The sequence below is a fragment of the Salvelinus sp. IW2-2015 genome, unplaced genomic scaffold (genome assembly GCF_002910315.2).
Source record: "Salvelinus sp. IW2-2015 unplaced genomic scaffold, ASM291031v2 Un_scaffold2650, whole genome shotgun sequence".
Lineage (NCBI taxonomy): Eukaryota > Metazoa > Chordata > Actinopteri > Salmoniformes > Salmonidae > Salvelinus > Salvelinus sp. IW2-2015.
In genome coordinates this window covers 1-10,575 of record NW_019943957.1, presented here as the reverse complement: position 1 = coordinate 10,575, position 10,575 = coordinate 1, and the positions used below count along the sequence as shown (strand labels likewise).

At 43.5% G+C, this 10,575-nt stretch overlaps 1 pseudogene; it reads left to right on the top strand.

The window, feature by feature from the left end:
* LOC112074477 (E3 ubiquitin-protein ligase rnf213-alpha-like) overlaps positions 1 to 10,570 on the top strand; it is a 54,489-nt pseudogene extending 43,919 nt beyond the window's left edge.
* The last annotated feature ends 5 nt before the right edge of the window (positions 10,571 to 10,575 follow it).

Below are 10,575 nucleotides of genomic sequence, written 5' to 3'. Positions count from 1 at the left end.
GAAGAGAGGATCTCTACTATCCTCGTCTATTTACGGTACTCCTGTCCATCAGTCTATTTACTCTACTTCCATCAAGTCTATTTTACCACTCCATCAGCTTTCTCTACTTCACTGTCCTATTTACGGTACTTCCATCAGTCTATTACTCTACTTCCATCAGTCTATTTACTACTACTTCCATCAGTCCTATTACGGTAACTTCCATAGTCTATTTACTCTACTTCCATCAGTCAATTTACTGTATCTTCCATCAGTCTATTTACTCTACTTCCATCAGTCTATTTACTCTACTTCCATCAGTCATTTACTCTACTCCATCAGTCTATTACTCTCTACTTCCATCAGTCTATTTACTCTACTTCCATCAGTCTATTTACGGTTACTTCTCAGTCTATTTCTCTACTTCATCAGTCTATTTACTGCTAGCTTCCACAAGTCTATTTACTCTACTTCCATCAGTCTATTTACTCTACTTCCATCAAGTCTATTTATTCTACTTCCATCAGTCTATTTACTCTACTTCCATCAGTCTATTTACTCTACTTCCAATCAGTCTATTTACTCTACTATCCATCAGTCTATTTACTCTACTTCCATCAGTCTATTTACTGTACTTCCATCAGTCTATTACTCTACTTCCATCAGTCTATTTACGTACTTCCATATCTATTTACGGTACTTCCATCAGTCTATTTCTCTCTACTTCCATCAGTCTATTTACTCTACTTCCATCAGTTCTATTTACTCTAACTTCCATCAGTCTATTTACTCTACTTCCATCAGTCTATTTACTCTACTTCCATCAGTCTATTTACTCTACTTCCATCAGTCTATTTACTCTACTTCCATCAGTCTATTTACCTACTTCATCAGTCTATTACTCTACTTCCATCAGTCTATTTACGGTACTCTCATCAGTCCTATTTATATACTTCCATCAGTCTATTTACTCTACTTCTCAGTCTATTTACGGTACTTCATCAGTCCTATTTACTCTACTTCCATCAGTCATATTTACGTACTTCCATCAGTCTATTTACTACTTCCATCAGTCTATTTACGGTACTTTCCATCAGTCTATTTACTCTACTTCCATCAGTCTATTTACTCTACTTCCATCAGTCTATTTATTCTACTTCCATCAGTCTATTTACTCTATTCATCGTCTATTTACTTACCTTCCATCAGTCTATTTACTGTACTTCCATCAGTCTATTTTACTTCTATCCATCAGTCTATTTACTCTACTTCCATCAGTCTATTTACTCTACTTCCATCAGTCTATTTACGGTACTTCCATCAGTCTATTTACTGACTTCCATCAGTCTATTTACTGTACTTCCATCAGTCCTATTTACGTACTTCCATCAGTCTATTTACGGTACTTCCATCAGTCTATTTACTGTACTTCCATCAGTCTATTTACTGTACTTCCATCAGTCTATTTACTGTACTTCCATCAGTCTATTTACTGTACTTCCATCAGTCTATTTACTTACTTCCATCAGTCTATTTACTGTACTTCCATCATTTTTACTCGTATTCCATCAGTCTATTTTACGGTACTTACTTCCATCAGTCTATTTACGGTACTTTCCATCAGTCTATTTTACTGTCTACTTCCATCAGTCTATTTACGTACTTCCATCAGTCTATTTTACTGTACTTCCATCAGTCTAATTTACTTACTTCCATCAGTCTATTTACTTACTTCCATCAGTCTATTTACTGTACTTCCATCAGTCTATTATACGTACTTCCATCAGTCTATTTACGTACTTCCATCAGTCTATTTACTGTACTTCCATCAGTCTATTTACGTACTATCTCAAGTCTATTTACTCTACTTCCTCAGTCTATTACTCTACTTCCAGTCTATTTACGTATTCCATCAGTCTATTTACTCTACTTCCATCAGTCTATTTACTGTACTTCCATCAGTCTATTTACTTACTTCCATCAGTCATATCTATCATCAGTCTATTTACGTACTTCCATCAGTCTATTTTACGTACTTCCATCAGTCTATTTACTTACTTCCATCAGTCTATTTACTCTACTTCCATCAGTCTATTTACTTACTATCCATCAGTCTTTACTCTACTTCCATCAGTCTATTTACTCTACTTCCATCAGTCTATTTACTTACTTTCATCAGTCTATTACACTTCCATCAGTCTATTTACGTACTTCCATCAGTCTATTTACTCTACTTCCATCAGTCTATTTACTCTACTTCCATCAGTCTATTTACTCTTACTTCCCTCAGTCTATTTACTCTACTTCCATCAGTCTATTACTCGTACTTCATCAGTCTATTTACGGTACTTCCATCAGTCTATTACGGTACTTCATCAGTCTATTCTACTTCCACAGTCTATTACGTACTTCCATCAGTCTATTTACGCTACTTCCATCAGTCTATTTACTTACTTCCATCAGTCTATTTACGTACTTCCATCAGTCTATTTACGTACTTCCATCAGTCTATTACGTACTTCCCTCAGTCTATTTACCTGTTTTAGTGTATGGTCCGATTTCATGATGATTTGGCTGCCGTATGTCCCGAAAGACTCTCCTCTTCTGCCGTCTTTGGCCATCACTGTGTCCCAGCCTGGTATGTTTTGGAGTTCAATTGTATGCCGTGTTTAATAGTTTTTGTGATCTCAATGAGACTTTTCTGTTTCAAATGAGAGTCCTGTAACTGTCTCAAGCATTTAACCACCTTTTTCAGTATCCAGCGCTGCTTTTCCCCATATTGTAATGTAATCCTATGTGGTTTTAGGTGCAGATGAAAAGCTGATTGAGCAGCTCTCTGAAGAAGCCAGGACAGGATGGCCGTAGCTATCTCGTCCTTCACTGCCATCTCCAACCAGCTGGTCCACGGAAACATCCGGATCAAACTGCTCAACTCCGTCTTGGAGAAGAGGATACCTTCACAGAGCTGCTGAAAATAGGTAATGAAAGGTGTGTTTTTAGGGTTGAAAACGTCCATTACGTTTCCATCTTTTTCAGAAATCCTGGTTGGAAGATTCTTTCCTTTGGGAAATCCTCAACCGGGATTTAAAAAAAATTATATTTAAACTTTTTGAACATTTCCATAATTTTGCAACCCAAGTTCCCTGTTCATATGAAAGGATTTCATATAATATCGATAAAGGCTGTCTTTTTTATTAGTCTTAGTGCTGTTTGCTTATGAAATGTGTGTTTTGATCTAAATGCAGACTGTCTTTCGGAGAATGAGCGCTACAAGGACAGCGCCCCATGAAAAGGCTGCTAATGTGTAGGCAGGAGGAGGTGAAAGCTGTCTACCATGAGAAGGAGCTGGTGGAAGTCCTGCTTACTATGAGCCGCAAACTACAGGAACATGTCGTAGGTAGGTGTTGTTTGTGTGTGTATTCGGTCAAAGGTCCACACAAAGCTGCTACGCAGGTCTGTGTTGTGAGAAGTCAAATTGGTGAATGAAAGTAAAATCTTTCGAGGGAAGGTTGCGTTTGGCCAGTCTGATCAGTGTCCTAATCGTTTTCATGCTTTATCCCTCTGTTGCAGTTCAATTTGAAGGCTTGGAAGCAAGACTACAGACCAACATTGAAGCAATGACCCTTGACCAATTCATGGGGGTCCATCCATTCGATCAACTGTCTTCTCCAACGCCGGTGTAGTCACCTTCTTCGAACTTGAGGACGACGTGAGAGAGATGGCAGAGGTTCTGCACAGATTTAAAGACAGCTACATCTTTAAGTTGTGCTGGGAGAAACAGGCCCAAGACCTTGCCAGAGGAGATACATATGATGAAGAACCTGAGGATCAGTTGACTACTTTGTAGGACCAGTCGAGATACACAGCGATATTTTTCTTCCTTGCTACGCGAAGTACGATAAGATCTACAAATGCCTGAAGAACGGCAGCCTTCGGCTCGAAGAGGTCGATACTCTCTTCAAGGCCTACAGGGGCAAGTACGAAGAGCTGGCGCAGGACTTTGATATCATGTGCAGAAACGACAATCGGATAACAAACAGTGATCCAGAGAAGGGTGCAGCAGATTGAGCAGTACCACGAGCTTCACCTGGCTGTGGAGTTGCTCAGGTCATCATGTTGGTCAAGCAGACGCTCAACCTTCAAGGCAACTTCCAAGTCCTGCAGACACTGCTAGAAGTTGTGAGTTGGTGTGAATTTCCGTTTAATTCATTTATCACGGGTTTAAAACAAATGTCATCTTGTTTTGTGCACCTTCACTGACATAGCTAGCTAGCTTGTTACCTTGGTAATAAACTTATTCTAGCCAGCCAACTGTCCTAAACTACCGCTAAACAGAAAATGTTTGAGCGGTTTGCTTTTGCCACTAGGCAACATTGTATCAGCTTTCTAGCCACCACTGTCCTGGCCACCACTGCTGAAAATGACGTGCTTGTCAAAAGTTGGTTTTACAAATTAATGCTACTAGCTAACAAACTGCATCGCGCCGATGTCTCGCTACACTTGAATTTAAAAAGGTAATTTACGTTTGAGCTGACACCGTGGCGTTTACCATAAATATTATCTCGTAGAATGTCAAGGACATTGTCAGGTGCGCTGTCGGCGCAGTGTGATTTGTTTGAATCCCGGCCAAAGTTATCTGAAGCTAACATTGCAGGATGTGGTGTTTGGTTTTCTGTAATGGAATAAACCAATCAGAACCAAGTATTCAGCCAAGTACTGGTAGAACAAACATACTCAAACAAATTCTGTATTTCTCTGTTGTCAGACGCATGAGGACTTTAAGAGGGAGCACCTGGATCGTATTGACAATGACCTGATGCAGACAAAGCTGGTTCTGGTGGACATTACAGAGCCCCGCAGACTGTGTCTCCAGGAGCTCGGCCTCAGGAAAAACTTTGTTATCTGGGTTAAAGAGGCTCTTGAAGGTAAATGGGGTGATCATCTTTACCTTCAGGAGACTAACCTGTCAGTAATCAGTCACTAACTGTATCTATTGAAAATAGACAGTTAAGTTTCGTGTAATTATATTTAATGTGATTGTCATGAGGTCTCATGTTATTTGTTATACTGTATCTGAACTGCTTGTCGCACAATTACCCATTGTGGGTAAATGTAGTGCTATTGGATTAATCAGTCTGTTGTGCTCTATTCCAGATATCAACGAGCTTAAAGTGTTTGTTGACCTGGCTTCCATTCTGCTGGGGAGAATGACCTCGACGTGGACCGTGTGGCCTGTTTCCATGATGCTGTCCTGGGTTACTCTCCGATGCTGTACGAACTGAAGCCAGACTCCGGTTTCCAGGCCTTCAAGGAGGTGCTGAAAAAGCTGTGGAGGGCATTGAGTAAATGACAACAACCTCCCAAAGAAGCTAGTGAGGAAGTTTTATGATATTTAACTTACTTTCAACCTACCTTAAATATGCCAAAACTTCAAAAAGTTACCTATCCCTTTAAAAGCGGAAAACTACCTGACTGTGAATGTCCTTATTGCAGCGTGACACAGCGCGCCACCTGGAGTGGTTGAAGACTGTGAAGGACAGCCATGGATCTGTGGAACTATCCTCTCTCTCCTTAGCATCAGCCATCAACAGTAAAGGAATCTACATCATCAGTGCCCAGAACCAAAAGAAGGTAGGCCTGAAAAACAATCCATAGAATATACAGTTGTTAGTTTCAACCATCTTTAAAAGTATCAGCTGTTACTCATGTTCATTTTAGCCAGGACATTGTTCCAACTGATTTACCGAAGCTTTGAAGTTCGGTTTAAAACGTTTACCAATCCAGTGTGTAGAATGATTCTTCAGTGGATTAGAATAATTATATCATAGTTCTACAGTGCCATGCTTCAACATAATTTTTGTTTTTTTGTTTCTTTTTGTCCTTCCAGTTGAGCCTGGACACGGCCCTGAAACTGCAGATCCCAGAGGAGCACGACGAGGGCCATGAGATGCGCCGTTACTCCCTGGAGGACCTGAGGGAACTGCAGAACAAACTCATGCTCATGTCTGGGAAAGGCGACCAGGGCCAGTGTGAGGTGGACCAGTTTGCAGAGGTACTGTAGTGTTTTTTCTTCTTTCATTTAACCTTTTCTTTAACCATGCATGTCAGTTAAGGTTGAAGCCTCTTCTTCAAGGTGAGCTTGGTAGTCATATAGTTATAGAAGAGAGGAGCATTTGGTATGGGCCGTTATAAACAAGGATTCACTTTGTGTTCTTTTCCTCAGGTTTTCGCCAGTGTCCAGAGGCTAGCTGTGGCATTCATTGCCCTGTTCACGGCAGGGAACCCCCTGTTCAGACACTGGGAGGCCAACATCAACTGTAGTTCCCTCAGCCAAGACGCCGGCATCATCATGGACTTCAACCTTGGCAGCATTGTCAGTGTGATTATGGTGGATGGCAGCATCGTGGAGCAGCTTCCTGAGCTGTGCAGGAAGATGGAGAAGTGTCTGAAGTACTGGAACGACTTCATGGACAAACAGAGATCCCACWATTACTACCTGAACTACTACACTGCCGAGCAGATCYTATACCTGTGCAGTAAGCTGACTCAGCAGAATGTGTCGAATTTGGAGGAACAAGTTCTCATGATGCTCTCCTTTGTCAAACCCAACTGCACAGCTTCCGATCTTAGGCAAACCTGGCACACACTACAATACGAGATCCTCACTAACCCACCTGTGCAAAATGAGGACGTTGACTTCCAGACTTTTGTTGAGGTGCCGAGCGGTGTACAGGGAGGTCTGGATTTCATTGGAGAGTTGAATTTCTCTTCAGACAATCTTCCAAGTCTTGTGGAGCACATTAGCGGCTCAGGAAAGTTGGACTTGATGTGGAACGCCTACATGAGAGACATGAAGTGTTTCCTCCCAGACACTCTCGACGTCCGAAGCTTTGGAAGACTGCTAGAAATTCTGGCCAACATAAGTGATGAGAATGAAGGAGACATGACTGATGAGAAGAAATACAAAAGCATTGAAAGATTGATGCCCAAGGGCCTGGRTATCGGAAGTCCAAACCTCATAGTTTCCCCACACGACGAGATCCTGACGTCTTGCATCTCCATTTACATGAGCAGCAAACACGAGCCGCTGCCCACATACGACGAGGTCCTATTGTGCAACTCCTCCACACCTTACGAGCAGGTGGAGCTGTTCCTCAGACGCTGCCTCACTGCCGGCTACAGAGGAGAGAAGATTTACACCATGCTCTACGGCGATCAGCTTGAGCTACGAAGTCAGCTCCAAGGTGGAGAGCTTTTTCCAGCGAATTAAAATGCAGAGCAGGAGGACTACAGGCTCGTGATCATCTGCAGCTCGGACAGAGAGCATGCCTACCTTCCCTGCGCCTTCAGCCAGTACAGGTTACACATGGTGCCCCAGGAACCCTGAGCAGCATCCAGAGATACCTCAAAACAAACACTACACCGGTCCCGTCAGATCAGAGCAGTGCTGCTGCTGTGTTCAAGGACAGAATGTTTGTTGGAGTTGTGTCGTCCAGTAGAGCTGGAGTTGGTGAGTATGTTTGGCTTCAGTTTATGTATACTCCTGTGTTGATCATTGAATGGTGGTTTGATATATCCTACTTATCCGCTGGATTATTCTTAAAATATGACATGTTCTTCACACTTTCAGGTAAGTCCCTTTACATCAAGAGGCTGTATGAAAAACTGAAACACTCCACCAAGAAGCCGTCACTGCTGAAATGCATCCGCTTGATCGAGCCAAGGGTTGATGAGAATGTTATTTTCAGTCTCCTGCTGAATACCCCCAAGTCGAAAGAGTCATCTTCCACTTCGATGTCACATCTTCGTAAATATACTGTAGCCTATTGGTCATTATTATTTGTTTAGTGATAGTTTTAACTATTTTTTGATAGAATATTATCCATGTAGATTCGTTTGTGATATTTTGAAATTCTTAAAAAAATGTTTTATCAACAGGTGCGGAAAGGCCTCTATGAGTTTCTCTTTAACTGTTGGTCTTGGGATATTGATGGATTCTGAGGAAGGATGTGGAAATGCAGCAACAAGCAGCTTTATGTCATTGAATCCTACAGTCAACAGTAAACTTGCCCAGAAATGGCCCAAGAGCGGTAAATATTTAGTCTCTTGGTGTTAAATCCCATACATTTTGATTGTGAGAGAAAAAGCACACTCGCACTTTCGTTCCTCACACTTTATTTCTTTACAGAATGCAAGTGCCAACTCCCATTCCTGGATGTGTTCCCAAATGTCTTCTGCCGCCCACCAAAAGAGGTTCTAGATCTGAAATGAGGATGCTGGAGGACCCCTCCGTTGTAAAGTTGAAGACCCATTCATGGATGACAAAGAGTTCAGGAGTGAAGCATACCAACGACCCTACCAGTATCTGACGGTTTCCCATAATCAAATCGACCTGGACACCTTCATGTACAATGGGGTGGAAGGCACCTATGTAGAATGTCTACAGATGCCTTTATGTCTGTGGCATAATGGCCCATCGTGGGCCGAGTTAAGGAATTTTTGCATGGTTCCTAAACCTTCAACTACGAGACTGTGAGACGTCAGTCTTTTGTGATGCCTCTTTCACCGGGACACCCTCCAGGGATTCAAGAACTTTGTGGTGGACTTCAATGATCTGATGGCCAAGGACTTTGCCACACCGTCCTCCAGCATCTCTGACCAGAGCCCCGGGAGGCAGCAAATGGACCTGACTGGGGTCAGCCGACAAGACTTGGCACCCTTCCGGATCAGGAAGCGATGGGAGTCAGAACCACATCCGTACATCTTCTCTCAACGATGACCATGTGTCCATGACCTTCATTGGCCTCATCTTCAGCCAACGAACAGAACTCTGTTGAGTGCCATCGATCCATCCACAAGAAGGGTGATCAAAAGAGACATCATGACCAGAGAGCTGTATGAGGGTCTAAAGCTACAGAGAGTCCCTTTCAATATCGACTTTGACCAACTGCCCAGAGGGGAGAAGATTGAACGCCTTTGCAACGTCTTGGGAATCCAGTGGCCTCTTGATCCTGACGAAACGTATGAGCTCACCACTGACAATATACTGAAGATGCTRGCCATCCACATGCGGTTCAGGTGTGGCATCCCAGTCATCATCATGGGGGAGACAGGCTGTGGGAAGACAAGGCTCATTAAATTCCTATGTGAGCTTAGGAGGAGCGGAGTGGCCACGGAGAACATGAAGCTAGTCAAAGTTCATGGTGGAACCAGCTCAGACATGATCTACACCAAAATCCGGGAAGCAGAAGCCATTGCGGTCACCAACAAACAAGAATACGGCTTTGACTCTGTCCTCTTCTTTGACGAAGCCAACACCACGGAAGCCATCAGCAGTATCAAGGAAGTCCTCTGTGATAATACAGTGGAGGGAGAGTGTTTGGTGCCCCATTGCGGCTTGCAGATCATCGCCGCATGCAACCCTTACAGAAAACACACTGACGAGATGATTCAGAGGTTGGAGTCTGCTGGACTGGGATATCGAGTCCGAGCTGAAGAGACTGATGAGAAGCTGGGCTCCATCCCTCTCCGCCAGTTGGTGTACAGAGTCCAGGCCTTGCCCCCCAGCATGATACCTCTGGTGTGGGACTTTGGCCAGCTCAATGATCACACTGAAAAAATGTACATCCAGCAGATTGTCCAGAGRGTGGTTGAGACCAACACGATCGATATAGTATACACCAGGTTGATCGCGGAAGTCCTGTCTGCTTCGCAGAKGTACATGCGGACGAGGAAAGACGAATGTAGCTTCGTAAGTCTGAGGGATGTAGAACGTTGCATGCAAGCCTTTGTGTGGTTCTACAAAAACCATGCSATGCTGCTTGCWGAGCTAAATCAGTATCAGAGAAATCAAAACGCAGAGAGGAGTGAGAGGAACCAGAGGGAGCCAGAAGCAAGAGACCCAGTCTTGTGGTCTGTAGTGATGGCTCTGGGAGTATGCTACCATGCCTGCTTGGAAAACAAGGACAAGTACAGACAGAGAATCTGCAAATACCTCACTGAAACCTACACCCCTTTGAAAGTGATGCAGGAGATCTCCCTCATGCAGGATCTCCTTCTGAGCGGAGTGCCCTTGGGGGAAACTATTGCACGAAACAACGCTCTGAAAGAGAATGTCTTCATGATGGTGGTCTGTATAGAGCTGAGAATCCCCCTCTTCTTGGTGGGGAAACCTGGGAGTTCAAAATCTCTRTCTAAAACCTTGGTGGCAGACGCCATGCAGGGCCAAGCCGCACACTCTGACCTCTACAAAAGGCTTAAGCAGATTCACCTGGTGTCCTTCCAGTGCAGCCCTCACTCCACACCGGAGGGCATCATCAACACGTTCAAGCAATGTGGTCGCTTCCAGGAGGGGAAGAACCTGAAGGAGTATATATCTGTGGTGGTGCTGGATGAGATTGGCTTGGCTGAGGATTCRCCCAAAATGCCCCTGAAAACCCTCCATCCTCTGCTAGAAGAGGGATGCATYGATGATGAGCCTCTACCGCACAAAAAGGTTGGATTCATTGGCATCTCCAACTGGGCTTTGGATCCTGCGAAGATGAATAGAGGCATTTTCGTCTCACGTGGCGACCCCGACGAGAAAGAGCTGATTGA